Source organism: Artemia franciscana, chromosome 7, assembly GCF_032884065.1.
Source record: "Artemia franciscana chromosome 7, ASM3288406v1, whole genome shotgun sequence".
NCBI classification, from domain to species: domain Eukaryota; kingdom Metazoa; phylum Arthropoda; class Branchiopoda; order Anostraca; family Artemiidae; genus Artemia; species Artemia franciscana.
The window spans coordinates 13,347,245-13,370,711 of record NC_088869.1 but is presented as its reverse complement, the minus strand read 5'-3'; the positions used below and the strand labels follow the sequence as shown (position 1 = coordinate 13,370,711).

Sequence of the window (23,467 nt, the reverse complement as noted above, 5' to 3'; positions counted from 1 at the left end):
GCCTGAAAAATTAAGTCAAGTGTGAATGCTTCATCCTTACCATGTGCAAACCTTTCCCTATTACGTAAGAACTAAAGAAATCATGAAAAAACACCTTAAAGAAAAAATATCTTGAAATGTCTTGAAAAATCGTCTCAAAGACCTATAGCAACCTTGCTCCTTCTAATGTTTGGTGACAAACCAGCTAATATGATTGAGGAATTTATTTACATTGGCTCTATCCTCTCAAATGACTGATCAATCCTGAAAGATCTAATGCACTGAATCGTCAAAGCCTCTGCAGTGGTGGGAAGACTAAGTGCCCTCTGGAAGTACCCCGTCTATCACTGTAGGACCAAGATATGCAACTACAATGCTTCGGTGGGTTCCGTGCTTTTTTGTGGAGCCAAAACCTGGCCAACCTCTCAGTCTGTTCTTAGCATTACCGTAAATATAGCCCAAACAATATATCTCCGCCACATTGAAGGACTACGCTGACACGGCTTTGTTAGCAACGAGAACGACTTGCTCCGTTCTTGACGAACACGGCAACCATGTACAATCAACAGTTAGAATCCGATCTAGATGGAAAAACCACTTTGAGAACAAAATAAATTTCACATTCCATTCCGACCAAGTTGTGTTATTCAGTTTCCCTGTTATCACTACTGACCCAAGCCCACCTCCCCTTCGCTTTGAAATTGAAGCAGCCATTAGAAATTTGAATGGCCCTGATAGAAAACAGCATAAACTTCTAGAAGTTCGTCGTGAACCCCTTGTTGATCTATATCATATAGCCACTGCAGCTGCCTAGGAGGTCAGGTCCCCACACCATGGTGTGAAGCTGCAACAGTCCCTCTCCATAAGAAAGGCTCAAAAGTAATATGTGACAACTAAAGACTCATAAGTCTGACCAGCCATTCTACTAAAATAATGATGAAAGTCATGCTATGGAGCATCCGAGCCATATGCTAAGCAGTCATTCCAGAACACCAAGTGGGTTTAAACCAAAAAAGTCAACGGTCGATAAGATTTTCACATCCCATTAGATCACGAAAAATATCTTGTGCGAGACCGCAGCATCTACCAGCTCTTCAAATATTTTAAACAGGCATTTGATATCGTTTGGCGAGGATTCTGGTATGGAGAGAATTAATTCCTCTTGACTTATGAGTCCCTATCATAAGGGACATAAACACAAAGTTCAAAAGCCATGTTACGACTGGAGAAGGCCATACGGAAAGCCTTGCAAAATCAAATGATATTCTAAAAGATTGCTTGCTATAACCAGAACTTTTCAATCTCTTCGTAACTGCAGTCCTTTTAGTAGCCCATAGCCCATCCGGTGCCCTCATAGAAGGGGTAATGATAGATAAGCTTGCCTATGCCGATTATCTACACCTAATATTTGAGTCTCCTGGTGATTTCCAGTCCTGGCTTGACATATTACGCACGACAACCAACCTCTTTGGGATGATCATGAATCCCTCGAAAACAATGACCATGGATTACTGGCATAAACGATATTCTCAGGTAAACTCCAGCTTCCACCTCGAACAAGAAAATATAGAGTGGGTTGATGAATAACCTACCTTAATAGCTTACTCACCTCCGATAATAACCACTTCAGTGATATCAAGAGACGTCTGACACTTGCAAATTCCAACTTAAAAAGTCTGATGTTCAGCTGGAGGAAAAAGAACTTATCAGCAACGCTTAAAGTGAGGCTGCTTTTTTCGGTTATCAGCCCTTTAGCTATTATGCCTGTGAATCCTGACTCTAAAAACAGATGATAAGTAACGTCTTGCTGCCTTCAAAACAAAATCACTCTGACATATTGCTGGAATCATATATCATGACAGAATTTTCATCATCAAGCTTCTCCGTAATCTCAAGGTCAAACTCACCATTCAGAAAGAACAGAACTGCGACAGCTTAGATAGCTAAGGCACATACAATTTATGGATGGCACTGGACTCGCAAAGATTACCTTTGATGGCCGGGCTAATGATTCCTGACCTAGTGGTGCCCCCCCCCCCCAAGAGATGAAAGGACAACTTCTCGTTGCTTAGCCTACCATATCTTTTCCACCTCGCAGAATATAGAAGTGCATACTGGAGCTACATAAATAGAATGGTGAAATAGAGTTGTAATTAAAAATATTCAAGGCTTCTTTACTTAATAGCTCACTCTTTACTTGTCGTTTTTTTACTATAAGCTGTTTGATCCAAGAGTCTCTTAGATATAAAGAAAAGCTACTACTCTCTGTTTCTCTCTCTCAAACACTTTTTTTAATGTTCCAAGTTTAATATTCGTAACACAATGCTTCAATAATGTTCCTAATCCCAGAAACTAAGTCCCATTCGGGTCTCTCGAAAACAGGCCTAGCCGTTCATAGCATGCTTCAAAACAGTTTTCTCGCGGCCATGCCAATTTGATTAAAAAAGATACGAATATGGAATCCGGGCACGTTTAAGACCTGACATCACAAAACTTGTTTTGCTTCATAAGCTAATAAGAAGGTGATGGGATAATCAGAAAATACGTCACAAGACTTGTTTTGTTAATAAGAATAAAATGGTAGCCTTGGATGTCTCTTCTTTTAGCTTTTGGCATGGATATGAAGGCGTGTCTATCAAATATACGGGTAGTAGATACTTCGAATAGAAGATGGCGTATGAGAGATGAATCTCTGATGTTTAAGTGGTATTTTGAAGTCTTACATTTATGGGTCAAAACTTCAACAGGTCTTGATAAATAGTTGCAGGTACTTGAGATTACCCCATATACCAGGTTTTAATATATGTCCTTCGCAGTGGAAATCAATGGACGGTAGATCTAATATATGAAAATTCGGGTGGGGGATATTTTTCACTTACTGTCCTTTTTATCAATAAAATACCAAAACAGGTTATATCTCCATAGAATTACTTGTAAACGGTATTTGCTTAATCTAGAGGGTGGGTTAAACTGTAGTTCTTATTTGGAAATTTGAATAAACTTCCACTGAAAATCAGGAGTGTTTAGCATACTTTTACATATCACATACTATTAATTGGAGAATTTGATTATAGCCTTGGGATTTCGGAAGGAGTTTAGAAATGTATTTTCAAGAAGTTGTAAGTTATCAATCTTTATGATAATTAAATTTAAAAAGTTACAATTTTTGTCTATTAAAAGTAATAAGTAATATTAAAACTTTAAGAAAACAGATATTATTCCATATATATGCCGCCTCCTTTTCATTACATCTCTCATCACGCTCAAGTTTTAAACACTTCAAAAAAAAGTCTCTCTTTAAGAATTTTGAATGAAGGTCTAACTTTAGTTTAAAGAGTGGGGTATCGAGGAGGAGGCAGCCCACATATAAACTTCTCAGGTCTTAGCGCTTCTCCTCACTTTCAGCTGAAAAAATAGTTTTTCTTAAAATTTAACTTCTGATTTTTTTCGAATAATATTCCGATAAATACCTCCTCATTCATGGTAATTACCCTAAGGAAGTTCCCCAACATAAAATTCTTCCCCCATGAACTTGCCATCATAAAAGTGTGTCATTGCTACAAATGCCCTCCCCCCCAAAAAAAGTTCACTATTCCGGATGAAAAATTCTTTTTCGCTTATTCTTCATATTCTTACAAAAAAGATACTAATTTTACTTTATTTCTGATCGTTTATTAATTCATTCCGAAAATTACTTCTATGTTAAAAACTTTTTCAAGATCCCTCCCCTCCATCGAGAAGTTTCTCGTAGATAATTCTTCATGTATTATTTATCATGAGGTGAATGAGCAAATTTGTATTTGAATTCACCCAAATTTCCCCGTGTAAAATTTCTGCTGAAAAGTCTACCGCCCCCCCCTGAAAACTTCCCTTCCAATGGAAAATCATCCCTGTAGAAAATAGCTCTCTTCCTAAGAATATACCACACTTTCAAAGAATCTGTCACAGTCTTTCCTCTCTGACAAATACACCCCCCTCCCAAAAAAAAACCGTACAAAATACGCCTTGTTGAAAATAATCACCGGCGAATCTCCCCCTGGAAAATACTCCCTCCCTTAGCAAGTTGGTCTCCAATCCCTTTCGACCTATAGTAAAGGACTAGAACACTGGTGGATCCTGGGGGCGGGACCCTTAACCCCCCGAGATTTCTCCCGTGCCCCCTTTTCTCTGTATGTTTCTTTTTTCACTCTTTTTCTTCATAAATTTGTCAATTTCGTCAATTTTTGGCACCTTTGTGACATTCAGCTTTCCCTATGATTTTGCTACTTGGCGTCCCTGTCACATTGACCCCCCCCCCATGATTTTGCTCTATAGCTAAAAGTCAAGTCTCTTAATTCACTTAGTTCAAGTTCCATTACTTTACGTGCTCTAAAATAGACAAGGCAATCAAATCGAAGATGATTACATGTTTCCATTAGACTCGCAAAAGCACAATGAAGAGTCAGCTTTCCCAATTCTATTTTAACAAGAGCTAAGAGCTCATATGGCACTCGTGACGAAGTTGGAAGAGCCAAGAGCCCATATAGTATGAGCTCTAGCAAAATTCTAAGAATCAATAGATTGATTTAAAAGGAAAATCAGAGGCTTACTGACGGTCGGGATTTAAAATAAGAGCTCTGAGACACGAGGTCCTTCTAAATATCAAAAATTCATTAAGGTCCAATCACCCACTCGTAAGTTAAAAACATCTCATTTTTTCTAATTTTTCCCCTCTCTTCAGCCCCTCTCCCATGTTGTAGAATCGGGGAACATTCTACAACATTATCAAGTCAATTTGTGCAGGTTCCTGACATACCAATTTTCATCGTCCTAGCACGTCCAGAAGCACCGAACTCGCTAAAGCACTGCAACCCCCTCCCCCTAACTCCCCCAAAGAGAGCTGATCCATTCCGGTTACATCAATCACGCATCTACGACATTTACTTATTCTACCCACCAAGTTACATTCTGATCCCTCCACTCTAAGGGTTTTCCAAGATTTTAGGCTTTCCCCTGCAGCTCCCTCTAATGTTACTGGATCCGATCGGGATATAAAATAAGAGCTCTGAGACACGATATCCTTCTAAAAATCGAATTTCATTAAGATCGGATTACCCATTATTAAGTTAAAACTACCTGATTTTTTCTAATTTTTCCAAATTAAAAACCCCCTGGTCCTTCAAAGAGAACGAATCTGTTCCGATTATGTCAATCACTTGTATCTATAACTTGTGCTTATTCTTCCCATCAAGTTTCATCCCGATCTCTCCACTCTAAATGTTTTTCAAGATTTCTGTTTGACAAGATTTCCGACCCTCTATGTCCCCAGATCCGACTCCAATTGAAAATGGAGCATTTGAGACATAAGATTCTTCTATATATCAAGTTTCATTAAGATCCGATCATCCATTCGTAAGATACCTCGATTTTCACGTTTTCCAAGAATACTTGTTTCTTCCTCCAACTCCCCCAATGTCACCGGATCTGATCGGGACTTAAAACAGGAGTTCTAAAGCACAAGATTACTCTAAATATCAGATTTTATTAAGATCTGATCATCCGTTCGTAAGTTACAAATACCTCATTTTTCTAGAATTTCCGAATCACACCCCCCCTCCCAACTCAACTAAAGAGAGCGGATGTGGTCCGGTTATCTTAATCTCGTATCTAGGATTTTTGCTTGTTCTTCCGACAAAGTTTCATCCTGATCTCTCCGCTTTAAGCGAGCTTTATCCAAGATTTTAGCCCCCCCCCCCAATGACACTGGTTCCAGTTAGGATGTAAAATAAGAGATCCCTGTTACGAGCTCCTTCTAAATATGAGATTTCATTAAGATCCGATTACTCCTTCGTAAGTTAAAAACACCTCATTTTTCCGATTTTTTATAATTAGCGCCCCTCCAACTCCCCCAAAGAGAGTGGATCCATTCTGGCTATATCAATCACGTATCTAGGACTTGTACTTATTTTCCCCACCAAGTTTCGTCCCGATCCATCCACTCTAAGCTTTTCCCCAGATTTTAGGCTCCCCCCCCCAATGTCACCGGATCCAGTCGGGATTTAAAACAAGAGCTCTAAGACACGATATCCATCAAAACATCAAATTTCATTAAGATATGATCACCCCTTCGTAAGTTAAAAATAACTCATTTTTCTAATTTTTCAGAATTAACCCTCGCCCCTAACTCCCCCAAGGAGAGCGTATCCGTTCCGGCTATGTCAATCATGTATCTAGGACTCGTGCTTATTTTTCTCACCAAGGTTCATCCCGATCCCTTCACTCTATGCGTCTTCCAAGATTTTAGGCCCCCCCCATTGTCACCGGATCAGGTCGGGATTTAAAATGAGAGCTCTGAGACAGGATATCCTCCCAAACCTCAAATTTTATTAAGATCAGATCACCTGTTCGTAAGTTAAAAATACTTCATTTTTTCAAATTTTTCCTATTTAACCGTTCAACCCACCCCCAGTCCCCGCAGAGGGTTGAATCGGGGAAACGACAATTTTTAATTTAATTTGGTCTGGGTCCTGATATGCCTGTGAAATTTCATCGCCCTAGCTTACCAGTAAGTGCCAAAACTAGCAAAACCGGGACAGACAGACCGACCGACAGAATTTGCGATCGCTATATGTAACTTGGTAGATACCAAGTGCCATAAAACTGAAGCAATCTTCTGTGCCCTGTAAAAAGGTTTTTAATCTGCTATTTGGGTAGATTTTTGATGCAGACATAAGATCGTCTTCATTTTTGAAAAAGTTAGCCGGTGATGGTCTAACATAATTTTTAAACTCATCAAACAATTTTGCACACAAAAACTCATAGTTTTACAGTCTATATGAAAGGGCTGAGATGCACTAAAGTCATTAAAGGAAGGACCCCAAAAATTTGCAATAATTTGTCGGAATAATCGGTATAATGGCTAAGATGTGCCAAATAGCTAATTCCATTCAAAGTAGGACTCATAACCCTCGGCCAATTTTGACGTTGACCATTTCTCCGTATCTTAACATACTTAATTCCAATGCTCTGAAATCCATTGGAAGCACTCCTGCGAGAGCGGTTATCACATGCGTTTGAGCTGTATTAAAGATGAAATAAAAAACAAGTTTATTTAACTGAAAGTGAGGAGCGACATTAAAACTTAACGAGAGCTAAGAGCTCATATGGCACTTGTGACGAAGCGAGGAGAGCTAAGAGCCAAGAGACCATATGGCATGAGCTCTAACAAAATTCTATGAATCAATAGATTGATTTAAAAAGGAAAATAAGAGGTTTAATGCCAGTCAGGATTTAAAATAAGAGCTCTGAGTCACGATTTCCTTCTAAATATCAATATTCATTAAGATCCGATCACCCAATAGTAAGTTATAAGTACCTAATTTTTTCTAATTTTTCCTCTCCCTTTAGCCCCCCAGATGGTCGAATCTGGGAAAACGACTTTATCAAGTCAAATTGTGCAGCTCCCTGACACACCTATCAATTTTCATCGTCCTAGCACGTCAAGAACCACCAAACTCGCCAAATCACTGAACCCCTCCCCCCAACTTCCCCAAAGAGAGCGAATCTAGTACGATTCTGTCAATCATGTATCAAGGACATTTGTTTATTCTATCCACCAAGCTTCATCCCGATTCCTCCACTCCAAGTGTTTTTCCAAAATTTCCCCCTCCAACTCCCCCCAATATCAAACGATCTGGTCGGGCTTTGAAATAAGAGCTCTTAGACATGAATTCTTTCTAAAAATCAAATTTCACTAAGATCCGATCATCTATTCGTAAGATAAAAATACCCCAATTTTCACGTTTTCCAAGAACTCCAGTTTCCCCCTTCAACTCCCCCCAACGTCACAGGATCTGGTCGGAATTTAAAATAAGAACTTTAAAGCACAAGATCCTTCTAAATATCCAATTCCATTAAGATCTGGTCACCCTTTCGTAAGTTACAAATACCTCAATTTTCAAAATTACTCCCCTCCAATTCCACCAAAGAGAGCAGATCCGGTCCGGTTATGTCAGTCACGGATTTTTGACAGGTTTTTATTCTTCCCATCCAGTTTCATCCTGATCTCACCGCTTTAAGTATTTTCTAAGATTTCCGCCCCCCCCCAATTACACTTGATCCGGTTGAGATTTAAAACAAAAGATCTGAGTTACGAGGTACTTCTAAATATGAAGTTTCATGAAGATCTGATCACTCCTTTGTAAGTTAAAAATACCTCATTTTTTTATTTTTCAGAAATACCCCCCCTCCCCCCAAACCATACCAAAGAGAGCGGATCCGTTCCGTTTATGTCAATCATGTATCTAGCACTGGTGTTTATTTTTCTCACCAAGTTTCATCCCGATCCCTCCACTCTAAGTGTTTTCCAAGTTTTAGGTTTTCCCCTTCCAACTCCCCCCCCCAATTTCACCAGATCCGGTCGTGATTTAAAATAAGAGCTCTAAGACACGATATCCTTCTAAACATCAAATTTCATTGAGATTCGATCACCCGTTCGTAAGTTAAAAATACCTCATTTTTTCTAATTTTTCAAAATTACCCCCCCCCCCCACCAACTACCCAAAGAGAGCAGATCCGTTCAGATTATGTCAATCATGTATCTGGGACTTGTGCTTATTTCCCCCCCCCCCTCAAGTTTCATCCCGATCCCTCCATTCTAAGTGTTTTCCAAGATTTTTGGTTTCCCCCTCCAAATCCCCCCAAGGTCATCAGATCCGGTCGGAATTTAAAATAAAAGCTCTGAGACACAATATCACTCCAAACATTGAATTTCATTAAGATCCCATCAACCATTCATAAGTTAAAAATACTTATTTTTTTTCTATTTTTTCCGAATTAACCAGCCCCCCACTCCCCCCAGATGGTCAAATTGGGGAAATAACTGTTTCTAATTTAAGCTGGTCCCGTCCCTGATACGCCTGCCAAATTTAATCGTCCTAGCTTACCTGGAAGTCCCTAAAGTAGCAAAACCGGGACCGACAGACAGTCAGACTGACAGAATTGGCGATTGCTATATGTCACTTGGTTACTATCAAGTGCCATAAAAAACCAAAATTATTAAACTAGGTTGATATACAAGTGATCAGATCTGTAACACATTCTTTGGTCGAGATTCCTTAGTGTACATCGCATGTTTGGGATTTGCGGACAAGTATAGCAGCACTAAAAAGTCAGTTCTCAAATTTTGTCTTTCAAAAGATATTGTACATATTCGGTACAAATTAAAGTTTACTAGATTTATTAATATAAGGCTCTTGGATAAGCACGACATCAGGGCATAAGTCGACTAGTGTTTTTTTTCTAGTTTTGCCACTACAGCATAACAATGTTATAAGTTAATTTATAGAAACTCTAAGTTATTCTTATACTTATTTACTTGAAACACGTTCTACATTCATGATACATAATCAATATTTTTTTCTCTGGATACAAGGTCTGAAATTTGGCAATGACACGTTTAAAAATCTCAAAAGTTGATGAAGAGCAAAGTGACCTTACTTGCAAGTTCAATCTATTTCATTGCAAATTCTGATTTATGTTCAATTGAAAACAGTTATGTGCTGATGACCTTACCAGATTTCAATTACTGCTCAGAAAAATACATTAAAGTGATTTGCGCTATGTACGAGAATAATACTGCTGCGGTTAAGGTAGGAAATGAGGTTAGCAACTGGTTTTGTATTAAATCAGGAGTTAAGCAGGGTTGTGTTCTATCCCCCTTTATATGGATCATTTTGATGGACTTCGTCTTAAGGAGCACAGGAAAGGCAATCGGAGACCATGGAATCAAATGGGGAGGAAGAACGCTCCTGGACTTAGATTATGCTGATGATTTAAGCATATTAGATGAAAGTGTGAGCAAAATGAATGAATTTTTAGAGGTTTTACGAGTTCAGGGTGCTAAAATAGGCTTAAAAATTAATGTTAAGAAGACTAAGTCACTAAGGTTAGGAATAAGTGAAGATGAACAGGTGACCTTAGGTAACGAAAAGATTGATCAGGTTGGGAGCTTCAGTTACCTTGGTAGTATTATTAGTAAAGATGGTGGGAGCAGTGAAGATGTTAAAAGTAGGATAGCTAAAGCTCAGGGTGTTTTTCACAGTTAAAAGTTAAAAGTTTGGAAGAATAGAAAGATAAGCCTACAAACCAAGATTAGAATATTGGAAGCTACAGTGATGACAGTGGTCAAATATGGCTCTGAAGCATGGACACTCCGAAAAGCAGATGAAAATTTACTAGATGTTTTCCAGAGAAATTGCCTACGGATTGTTCTGGGTACCCGGCTGACTGACCGTATTTCAAACAGTAGGTTGTACGAAAAGTGTGGTTCAATCCCGCTTTCTGGGGCTATAATGAAAGAAAGGTTGAGATGGCTAGGCCACGTTCTACGGATGAAGGATGACAGATTACCGAAGATTGTCCTTTTTGGCCAACCGTCTGGGGCTACACGGAAAGCAGGTCGTCCTTGTCTGGGTTGGGAGGATGTCATAAATAAGGATTTAAAGGAAATGGGAACTTCCTGGGAGGGTGTAAAGAGGGAGGCTTTAAATAGATTAGGTTGGAGGAGGAGCGTGCGTAGCTGTGTTGGCCTCAGGCGGCTTGGTGCTGCAGTGAGTTATTAGTAGTATTAGTAGTAGTAATTACTGCTCAAAATTTATTCTGAGGAAAACTTCATTAACGATTTTGACCCTTTGTGTATTCATTGTGTATTCACTCGAAATGCCCTAGATTCAGGTGGCTTAAAATGCCGACAGTTCCTGATGCCAACAGTTCAAACTGGTCACATGGGATATTAACATCATCCTAGTTTACAATGCCGACAGCCGAAACCTTCCACAGGGGAGGCCAAAATCATCCTGGGACAGCGTACTATGACATTATAAGTGATAGGCTTAACCAACGAAAAAGTTTGAAAAATAATTGTTTTCTGTGTTTCTTAATCAGAACACAAAAATAATTGTTTTAGAATTGTTTGCGTTCAAGTAAAGAAGCAATGTCGTATAAAATTGTGCCAACACAGAAAGCGAAACCAGGAGATTACAAATTCACCAGTTACTCCCATCACCCACCCGGTACCTTCTACTTTTTTCAGTTTTTACCCTGTCTAGGATGAAATGGCTCCCTCCCAGCACCGGCACCCGGAGTACACGGGTTTGGGGAGTGAGCAGCTCCTCGTCTCATTCCAAATTAGGGACTGAAACCAAAAATTTATCCAATCGTTAGCATTTTGAGCCGTGGGCATTTAGAGTCGTGAGCATTTTGAGTTATTGGCTTTTTTTCGCGGGCATTTTGAGTGTTAGCCTTTGAAATTACTAAAAGTACTTTAGCATAAGGAGCGAGGCACTGAGGAGGGGACGAACCCCCTCATATAAGTAATAATTCCCGGTTGTTTAAGTTTTGATTTTACTCCTTAGTTTCAATTGTATTTAGTCTGAACAGTCTGTGATAAAAATGTTAGTACAAAAGAAATTTTAAAACATAAGCATGTTGTACTTCTTCCAACTTTATATCCTCATTTGGTCTAACGATTCTAACCAAGGCTGTCTCCAAGATTTTCCTCTGAAGGGGGGTGGGGTCAAACGTTTGCTTTTGTGCACTTTTGTTGCATTTTTACAAGCCGAATGGTGATTTTGGGGGAAGGTTACTGTTTCTAAGTGAATGAAGGTTGCTCCTTCTACTCGCAATTTAACCCAGCTTCAATGTACCTGAGGCCTGTGCAGGTGCTCAACCTCCTCCTCCATGCCATCCTATTGAAAGCTTCACAATCTACTCCCTTTCTCGTCATAAGAAATGTTCTAGGTAATGTCTTCTGACCTCTTTTCACCTTGTTCAAAGACGACCTTCTTTTCGTTAAGCCCACGACGGACGGTCAAGTTAGTCCCTCCAAAATTACTGTGGTCGCAAAGTGACCGTACTACATCAAAACTAACTTTAAAATAAAAAATAAAACAAAATTTTTTTTATGAAATTAAATAGTAAAATTAAAATTCCAAACGAACAATACTGATTAGCAGTCAGAATATGTAACATCTTTTTGAAAAGCTGTTTCAAATACACTGGATCGTGGAAGTTTCCCTATATCTGTAGAATTCTGAAAAACTACGCTTTACTGAAAACGTAAAGCGACGCAACAAATAAGGATTTGCCTAGGCTCTGAAAATTCTTAAGCAGCCTGCAGAAGCTAAAAGATTAATTTATAAAGTCCTCAATAGTCTTTCACCGCCCATTAAATCATTAAATTTTGCTGCACAATTTTAATTCTCAAAACAACTTAAGCAACCATAGTTTTCAGTAAAGTGCTAGTTTTTAGAATCGTTAAAATATAGGGAAACTTCATTAGCTAGTTCAGTAAACTTATCAGAGATCGATTTAGTTGTAATCGTGCAAGCTAGGAATAATTTTTATCAGTGTTTCCTATATTCTAAACCCACTTATTTCAAATGTATACAAAATCAAAAAGTTGAACGTACCCACAATTTAAGGAATCTGTTACGTTTTAAAATAAGGACAAATAACGCTTTTGCCTCTTGGGAGTTCGAAGGAGAAAGCAGCACTACAACTATTTGCGGTGTGGTATTTATTTTCTTATTTCACTTTTTATTCTTTTTAAGATTGGTTTTATTGTTCATTATAATTCTTCTTTCGTTTTATTTTTTATTTTTGTTTGTTTATTTAACTGGTAAAATAGCTAGTTCTCCGTTACACTTAGTACACTAGCCGTACACTATTTCTGGTAAGTTAAGTTTTTCAAAACAAACTATTGAAATTTGTTCATAATTCGTCCTGGCCCCTAAACATGATTTTTTGGTTGGAGGGGGTGAAAACTTATGAAAAATAGGAAATTATATTGAATAAAGTAGGCAAAACTTCAACATTTCAGAGTAAACAGAGACTAAATTATAGTTTTCTACTTTTTCTTGTTGCTCAAGGGCATAATTTCGTCAGAATTATGGGGGAGGGGATAGTTATTTCCCCAAGTTAAGTAAAAATTGAAAAATGAGCCATATGGTACCATAAAGACAAAGGTATACTTAAGAAAACTGATTTGTTTCTATGGATGCTTGAATTATGTACGCCTACCTTAGTTTTGACAATATATTTGAAAACTAAATTTCAGCAGGGGCGGCAGGGGGGAACTTGTCCTCTGCCCCATACCAAATTACATCCCTGTTGCACCTATGAATTGTGCCTTCAAATCTACATCTTTACAAATGTATCTCCTATGTACACAAAGCAGCCCAGTATCTAACCTCTTGTTTACATTTTAAAGTTACGGGAAGCCGTAGATGTAATTTCACAAGGTCAACAAATTGATTTTAAAAAAGGAAGATGGTTTGTCGCCAAGCTTAATTGATGCTAAGTGTTCGGAGCTGGAGGAGATCTTTAACAAAGGTATCAGAGACTACGAGCAGCCAATTGATTATGCTGGTAGGGATACCCGTTACAAAATCTTGCTATGACACTCTATTCATGACGAGTATTCAACATCAGTGTGACAAATCAATGAAACCTATACGAACACGTATGCAAGAATTTGTTTCGGAGAGGGATGGGATGGTTAAAATAGGCAATTTAACGTTATAATGTTGCAAATTGTCGGGAGATTGGTTAAGTTGATGTTCTGGAAATACTTATAGGTTTTACGAGGGATTCGTTGCCAAGTGAGGTAGCTTAGTTTCTAAATTAAATATATAAAAACAAGTTTTTTTTTTCAAATAATAGTAAGGAGCAACATTAAAACTAAAAGCGAACATAATTTATTACGTGTATGAAGCAGATTGCCCCCTCCTCAACACCTTACTTCTTACGCTGAGATTTTGTAGTACTTTAAAAAAAGTCTCCTATTGTTCTAAATAGACGACCCTTGTGTTTTAGGAGTCGTACTTAAAGAATTGGGACACAATTCAAACTTTAACGTAGAGAGCGAGGTTTTGAGGAAGGGGCAATCCTCTTCATACACGTAATAATGTCTGTTCGTTTAAGTTTTACTGTTGCTCCTTAATTTCAGTAAAAAAAACTTGTTTTTTTATTTAATTTCTGATAGCTTTTGTCATAACAGGAAATCTGACCCCACCTACACGGAGAAGTCCCCCTCCGATGGGAATATCCTCTAGGTAAGTCAATCCCGGTGAAAATTTATCCCGGACAATTAGCCTTAACAACTCAACACGTAAGATTAAGATGGGAAAGGGAAAGTGAGACATTTAAAAATAATTTTGCATAGGAATTCCGGCAAATTCCCCCAATTAATTTTCCTGAAAAGTTCACCCCCTGCAAGCTTCCTTCCCTACAGAAAATTCCATCGAGGAAAAACCCGCACCAAAAAATTCATCCCCCACCCGAATATGTAGTATACATTTTCACAATAACAAACACTATGTGTAAAAAATGGGCAAATTCTATGACTTAAAGACCTTTACCTTGGGGCTGTGAGGGGGGTGATGTTATATACAGAGGCATAGTTTTTGGGCCTTTCAACATTGATGAGAAAAATGGCTATGTAAAAATTTTGATCGAACGAATTTGGGAAAAAAGGGACAGGAGAGGGGGCCAGGTTGCCCTCCAATCTTTTTGGTCACTGAAAAAAGCCGCTTGAAATTTTAATTTTGGATTGAATGAATCCTCTCACGATATTCGAGGACCACTGGTTCGTTACGATAATCCCTAGGAAAAACAAACAAACAAAAACAACAAGAAATAAACACGCATCCGTGATCTTTCTTATGGCAAAAATATACAAAATTCCACATTTCCGCAGATAGGAGCTTGAAACCCCTACACTCAGGTTTTCTGATATGCTGAATCTGATGTTGTTATTTTCATTGAGATTATAATACTTTTAGAGGATGTTTCTCCTTTTTCTTAAAAAATCCGGCAAATTTTCTCTGGCTCTTAGCCTTTAATCAGTTAGAATAAACTTATGTATTTAAAATCAGCATAATTAGCTTAATATATCTATTGGAATCAAAAGTCCGTTTCTTAGAGTTTCAGTTCCTATTAAGCCGGGTCGCTCCTTACTTACAGCTCGTTACCACGAACTGCCATATCTATGGAATGAATCGGTCATGGTATAACGAAAAAAAAAAAGCTGGAAAAAGTGACTTTACATGAATGTCGTCACAATTAGGCAAATAAACGGGATTTTATTTTTGCTGACCCGGTATAATAATAAAAAAATAGATTTAATTGAAAAATTGAATAAGAATTGCCAAGAAATTTTGGATTACTTAAGGAGTTAAGGTGACCCAGACCTTGAGCCCTCCCCCTGAGTACGTCCCTGGTCACAGCCAATTGAAGTTCATGCTAGAATAAAGAAAAGAAATGTGACTGGAAAGGAGGGGGCTAACCTTTGTATATGGGGGTCTGTAAAGGTTACCGTATTCGTGATACATGGGACTCAGTCAGTTTACTGGTTGTTTTTTCGCCAATTCTTTTGTCTTTTGGCTTCTTTATCCAGTGCAGTTATTTCGCTTGAATTGAACAATTGGAATTACGCATCTTCTAAACACCTGCTTGAGTAATTGCTTATACAGTAAATGTCTTGCATCCAAGCACATCTGCTACCCTGGCAACGGCTTAACGGTGTTGGAATAGACAAAATTCAGAAATCTCTTTTAAAAAGCATGCTTTTCTTTAAGAAATTCTTCAAGTTGTATAATAAATTATGAAAGTTACGTGAAACTTTTGCTTAAGCCTTGACGAGAATCGCTTAGATTAACCAGCGGAGAATGTGCTATACATTTAATGCTGTACAAGACTAAATTTGGCCTAATCTGAACCAATCTTAAACTAACGTAGACATTATAAACTGTTATTCGTATACGGCTCCTTCTTAAAAAAGGACTGACTGATTAGAAGTTTTTGTCAAGAATCCGTTCTAAATTCAGCTCAGAGCGCAAGCAAACTTGCCCAAAAAGAAACATTTTGTAATCTTATTAAGCATAGAAACTTAATTCTTTCGTAATATCTGCTTGAAAAACATTGCTTTCCGGCCCGGGTATACTCAGTTAGCTAATGCAGCAGAAATATCACTATATCACAAGCATAAAAGTTGATTTGATTGCAGTATGGCTTTTTTCATGACAGGGTCGTATCTCCCCCTCCCAATAAAAACTTAAAATAGTTAACATTAAAATAGACCATTAACAGTTTTTTCCAAACTGTTTGTGGGAACGAAATGCAAGTAGGAAAAGACTCGGCTCAATTGTAACTGAAACTCTAAGAAAACAGAATTTGGATAACAGTATACTCATCAAAAGAATAATTTTTTATGCTTATTCCTTAGTTATAAAGTTTAATGCTAGTAGTAAGGGTATTCCAGGTTTAAAGACATTCTTATACCTTCGAGTCCCGGTCCCGACAGTTTTTATTAAAAACTTCTTCAAGGTGCAGGTGCATGTTACGTAAGAGGGAATGTTATATAAGAGACACAGGTGTCAGTTGCGTAATTGGGAGAACTTTACAAGCGAAACACGTGTTAATCACTTAAAAACCTAAGGGTCTAGGAAAAAACCTTCAGGAGCCCGCTAAATCAGGATTTCTTTGGTTCTTAACGTAACAGGCTTTGGGTGTTACCTAATAGAGAGTGTTTTTTTCTTTGGTTGTTACGTAATAGGACTTGTTAGAGTTCAGGGTTGCTAGTGAAGATACAAATGTAGGCGTTACGTACAAACACACATAGAGGGAAACACACAAAAACACACACAGACAAACAAAGTCAGACACATAGGCATGGATACCCTCAGACACACATAAACAGAGAGATAGACAAAAACAAACATAGGGAAAAACACACAAACACACACACAGACAGTAAGACACACAGGTACACACATAGTCAGACACAAAGAAACGGAGAAAAGACAAAAACATACAGAAGGAAAAACACACACAAACAAAGTCAGACACAGAGTTAAGCAAACGGCCAGACACAGAGGCACGGAAAGAGAGCCAAAAAACACCTAGAGGATAACACACGCGCACAAACATATCCACGCAAAGTCAGACAACAGGCACGGAGAGAATAACAAAAACACACAGAGGAAAAATACACAAACACAAACACACAAAGTTAGACATGCAAGCACGCACACAAAGCCAGACACAAGGGTAAGGGGGAGAGAAACAAAACAAACAGAGGGAAAAACACGCACAAACAACCGCACAAGACAGAAACACAGTCATATACACAGACATGGCAAGAGAGACAAAAACACAGAGAAGGAAAAACACACACGCAAACCCACAAACACACAACCACACAAAGTAAGGCACACAGGAACGCACAAAGGCAAGGAGAGAGGCAAAAATACCCAGAAGAAAATACACAGAGGCACAACCACGCAAAAAGTAAGACATATTCCACACACACAGATACACGGACACGGAGAGAGATATAAAAACAAACAGATGGAAAACACACACACACCACCAAATAAAGTCAGGCACATAGGCACACACACAGTCAGACACGAAAGCCCAGAAAGGTAGACAAATACACACAGAGGTAAAAAAAAAACACAAACACGACCACAAAAAGTCAGCCAAACAGGCTTACACACAGTCAGACACAAAGACACAGGGAGTGGGACAAAAAAAAATAGAGGAAAATCTTGCACACACAACCACACAAGACATACACACAGGCACACACACAGTCAGACACAAATGCATGGCGAGAGAGATAAAAACACACAGAGAGAAACACACACACACATACACACAAAATCACACGAAGTCAGACACAATGGCACGCACACAGTCAGAAACATAGGCACGGTGAGAGAAACAAAAATACACTGAGAGAAATACACAAACTCACACAACTACACAAAGTCAGACAAGTATGCACACACACACACAGGGATAGATACACAGGCAAGTTGGAAAGAGACAAAACAAACAGAGGGAAAAAATCAACAGACAACCACACATATTCAGAAAAACAGGGACACATAGATACAATCAAATACATGAATCAAAGATACAGGCACGAAAAGGGAAACAAAACACACAGAGAAAAACACACACACAAACACAACCACACAAAGTCAGACACAGAGACACACAAACAGTCAGACAAACAGGCACGGAGAGATATTCAAAAACACACAGAGGGAGAAACACGCACAATAACAGACACACACACAGAAAGTCAGGCACACAGGCACACATGGCAAGAGAGACAAAAACACACAAAGGGAAAAACTCACACACACACACACACACACACACAAACACACATACTCACACACACACACACACAGACACACACGCACACACACACAAACACACCCACACACACACATACAAACACACGCACACACACAAACACACACACACAGACACACACACACACACACACACACACACACACACACACACACACACACACACACACACACACACACACACACACATACACACACAACCAAACAAAGTCAGACACAGAGAACACAAACAGTCACACAAAAGGGCACGGAGAGATATTCAAAAACACACAGAGGGGGAACGCACAAAACCAGACACACACACAGAAAGTCAGACAAACTGGCACAAACACACAGTCGGACACACAGGCACGGAGAGAAAGACAAAACATACAGATGGAAGAACATACACACACACGCAAAATCAGACACATTGGCACACAAACAGTCAGACACAAAGGCACTGGGAGAAACAAAACACACAGGAACAAAAACACCCAAACAAACAAATCCACACAAACTCAGACAAGTAGCACACTTACACAGTCAGACACACAGGTACGGGAGAAAGAGAAAAAACACACAGAGGGAAAAACACATACACACAACCACACAAGACAGACACCCAGGCAAACACACAGTCAGTCACACAGGCGAGGCGAGAGATAAAAACGAAAAGACGGAAAAACACACACACAAAAACCGCACAATGTCAGGCACACAGGCATGGACACAGTAAGACAAAACGCACGGAAAGAGAGACAAAAACACGTAGAGGGGAAAACACACGCATACATCCACACAAAGTCAGACACAGAGGCATATACATAGTAAGAAACAAAGAGACAAAAAACACACAGAGGGAAACACACACACACACACACACACAAACACAACCATATAAAGTCAGATACACAGGCATATGCACACTCAGACAAACAGGCACAGAGAGAGAGAGAGAGATAAAACACATTGAGGGAAAAAAGACACAGATAAACACGCAAGACAGATACACTGGCACACAAACAGTCAGACACAGGAGCAAGGCAAGAGAGACAAAAGCACACAGAGGGAAAAACGCACAAACACATACACAAAACCATACATTGTCAGACACACAGGCACGCCCACATTCAGACACACAGGCACGGAGTTATAGACAAAAACGCCCAGAGGGATAAACACACACATGAACACACTCACACACACAGAAAGTCAGACACACAGGCACAAACATACAGTCTGACACACAGGCACGGAGAGAAAGACAAAAACATACAGATGGAAGAACATAAGTAAACTTAAAAAAGGGTACGCGAAAATTGTCCCAAACCGAGGCAGATTTTCACGAAAGGCTTTATCCAGACTTTATTCTACATATTGCGATCATTCTATATTGTTTCTTTCCGGTTTGCGCCCGTTGTTTAATAATCAAGATTTGCAGGGCATAAGAGTTATGTATTTTCGTTATTGTAAATATTTATTGTATCTGCCGCGTTCTTATAGAAATCAGAAGATTATCAGAAAGTTTTGTGCCACTGATATTATTTTCGTTTATAAAAAAACTCTATGCTAGATTAGGTGCTGAGGCCTGTCAACGCTTGGGCCCTTACCACCCTTTGATTAGACTGTATTAATTGTATTGTTTGTGTTATTTCGTTTTTCTTTCCTTGATGTTTTTACTCCGCTTAATTTGTCAAAACAAGCGGGTAACAAATAAATTATTATTATTATTATTATAAACAAGCACACACACACACACGCACATACACAAAATCAAACGCACTGCACACAAACAGTCATACACAAAGGCACTGAGAGGAACAAAACACACAGGAGGAAAAGACACACACAAACAAAACCACGCAAACTCAGACAGGTAGCACATTTACACAGTCAGACACACAGGTACGGGAGTAAGAGAAAAAACACACAGAGGGCAAAACACGTACACACAACCACACAAGACTGACAGAAAGGAAAACACACAATCAGTCACACAGGTATGGCGAAAGATAAAAACAAACAGAGCGATAAACACACACATCCAATCACACAAAGTCAGACACACAGGCACGGACATGGTCGGACAAGCAGGCAGGGAAAGAACGACAAAAACACGCAGAGGGAAAAACACACGCCCACACAAACAACCACACAAAGTCAGACATATTGGCACACACATAGTAAGACACACAGGCTCGGAGAGTGAGACAAAAACAAACTGAGGGCAAAACACACACAGCCACACAAAATTAGACACGCAGGCTCACATACAGAGTCAGACAAACAAGCACGGGGGAGAACAGCAAAAACAAACAGTGAGAAAAACACGCACAAATAACCACATAAGACAGACACATAGGCACATACACAGCCAGACAAACAGGCATGGCAAGAGTGACAAAAATACACGAAGGGTAAAACTCAAAAACAAAAACACAGAGAGGGAAAAACTAACACAAAAACAACCTCAAAAAGTCCGACATATAGCCACGGATAGAAAACATATCCCAAGAAAACACACACCCACAGACAACCACACAAATTCATAAGCACAGGCAAACACACAGTCCGACACAAAGGCACAGAGAGGGAGAGAGAGAAAACCCAGAGAAGGAAAAAAACACACCCGCGCACAACCACACAAATTCATACACACAGTCACACAAACAGACAGGGAGAGAGAGAGAGAGACAAAAACACACAAAGGGAAAAACACACCCATACACAACCACACAAAGTCATAATAATAGGCGCAGAGAAAGAGATAAAATATCCAGAGGGAAAAACAAGAACACGCACAATTAAACACACAAGTCCAAAACACAGGCATGGAGAGAGAAACAAAATTTTCATGGTGAAAAAACTATACACACACACAAACACTCAACCAAACAAAGTCAGACACAGAAGTAAAGACTCAGTCAGACACAAAGGCATGAAGAGAGACAAAACACACAAAGGGAAAACACACACACACAGTCACACAAATTCAAACACACAAGCATGGAGAGAGAGACAAAAACACACAGAGGGAAAACACACACACACAGCCACACAAAGTCGGATACACAGGCAAACAAACAGTCAGAAGCACAGGCACAGAGAGAGAGACAAAAACACACAGAGGGAAAACACACACACACGCACACACAACCCCACAAAGTCATACAAGTAGCATAAACACACATACAGTCAGAAACACAGGTACGGGGAAGAGAGAAAAACACACAGAGGGAAAGACACGTACACACAACCACACAAGACAGACACACAGGCAATCACAGAGTCAGTCACATAGGCATTACGAGAGATAAGAGCGAGCAAAGGGAAAAAACACAAACACACAACCTCACAAAGTCAGACACACCGGTACGGACACAGTTAGACAAACAGGCACGGTAAGAGAGACAAACACGCAGAGGGAAAACACACCCACACAATACCAAACGAATTCGAGGCACAGAGACGCACACCGTAAGACAAACGAGACGAAAAGAGAGACAAAAACACAAACAGCCACGGGGGGGGGGACAAACACAGAGTCAACCACAAAAAGTGACCCACACAGGAAAACACACAGCTAGACACACAGGCTGGAAGACCAACTTGTCGACCAAACGAACCTTTGACAAATGGAAATCATGGTGCAAAGATCTAACTGCCATTTCCTAAATCGTCGGAAAAATGTCAAATGGAAGGTTATTCCTCAAAAAATTTTCGACAAAATTGAAGTCTTTGGACAACTTAAAACGTCTTTGTTTTTGCTCGGAAGTCATGTGATTTAGAGCCATGAGGCTTAATTTGTTTTTTAAATTTTAAAATAAAAAACAAAAACCCCAATTTTGATCGTTGTCTTTCTTTACTTGCATAGCCTATATATATATATATATATATATATATATATATATATATATATATATATATATATATATATATATATATATATATATATATATATATATATATTTATATTTATACATTATATAGATATTTATACATATATATATATATATATATATATATATATATATATATATATATATATATATATATATACATATATATATATATATATATATATATATATATATATATATATATATATATATATATATATATATAAATATATATATAATGTATAAATATAAATATATATATATATATATATATATATATATATATATATATATATATATATATATATATATATATATATATATATATATATATATATATATATATATTTATATTTATACATTATATATATATTTATATATATATATATATATATATATATATATATATATATATATATATATATATATATATATATATACATATATATATATATATATATATATATATATATATATATATATATATATATATATATATATATATATATATATATATATATATATAAATATAAATATATATATATATATATATATATATATATATATATATATATATATATATATATATATATATATATATATATATATATATATATATATATATATATATATATATATATATATATATATATATATATATATATATATATATATATATATATATATATATATATATATATATATATATATATATATATATATATATATATATATATATATATATATATATATATATATATATATATATATATATATATATATATATATATATATATATATATATATATATATATATATATATATATATATATATATATATATATATCTATATCAGGGCTTCCACTCTCGAATCTCAAAATTCGGGGACAAGTTTAAAAAATTCGGGGAGTTTTCGGGGACAAGTCTTCAAGATTCGGGGAACTTTCGGGGGCAAGTTCAAAATGGAATTTTGTTACAAAATTTGGGAGCCAAAATTAGTTATAGCTTCGTTTTCAGGCTCAAGTAGGGCTTGGATCCGCGTACTAAATCAAGTTTTTAGCAGAATAGGTTCTAGAGCTAGGGTACAGGATTGGAGCCCATAGCCAAAAACGATTTTTGCTGGTATTACAGACAAAACCTCAGAACTATTTTAAATAAATTTAAAAAAAATAGGCTGAATGACACTGCAATTTTTTTGCTTTAGGTTCTATATTATCTTTGCTGCTTTATTCCCATAGCCCGAAAACGAGATTGTTATTTCATTTATTTTCAGAGAGACGACAAAAACAAAGTAGCCTATAGAAAGGCAATAATCTCATACAAAGCAATAACATGTGCAATGATTTCTCGAAATTAATGAATATTCTTCGGCAAGCAAACATGAACTTACACCAGAAA

The 23,467-nt window shown here is 37.7% G+C and overlaps 1 protein-coding gene across 1 annotated transcript in view; it reads right to left on the bottom strand.

Annotated features, from left to right (window-relative positions):
• Window positions 1–23,467, bottom strand: part of LOC136029608 (general transcription factor II-I repeat domain-containing protein 2A-like) — a 47,646-nt gene that overhangs the window by 806 nt on the left and 23,373 nt on the right. The gene's annotated exons all lie outside the window — the stretch shown is intronic.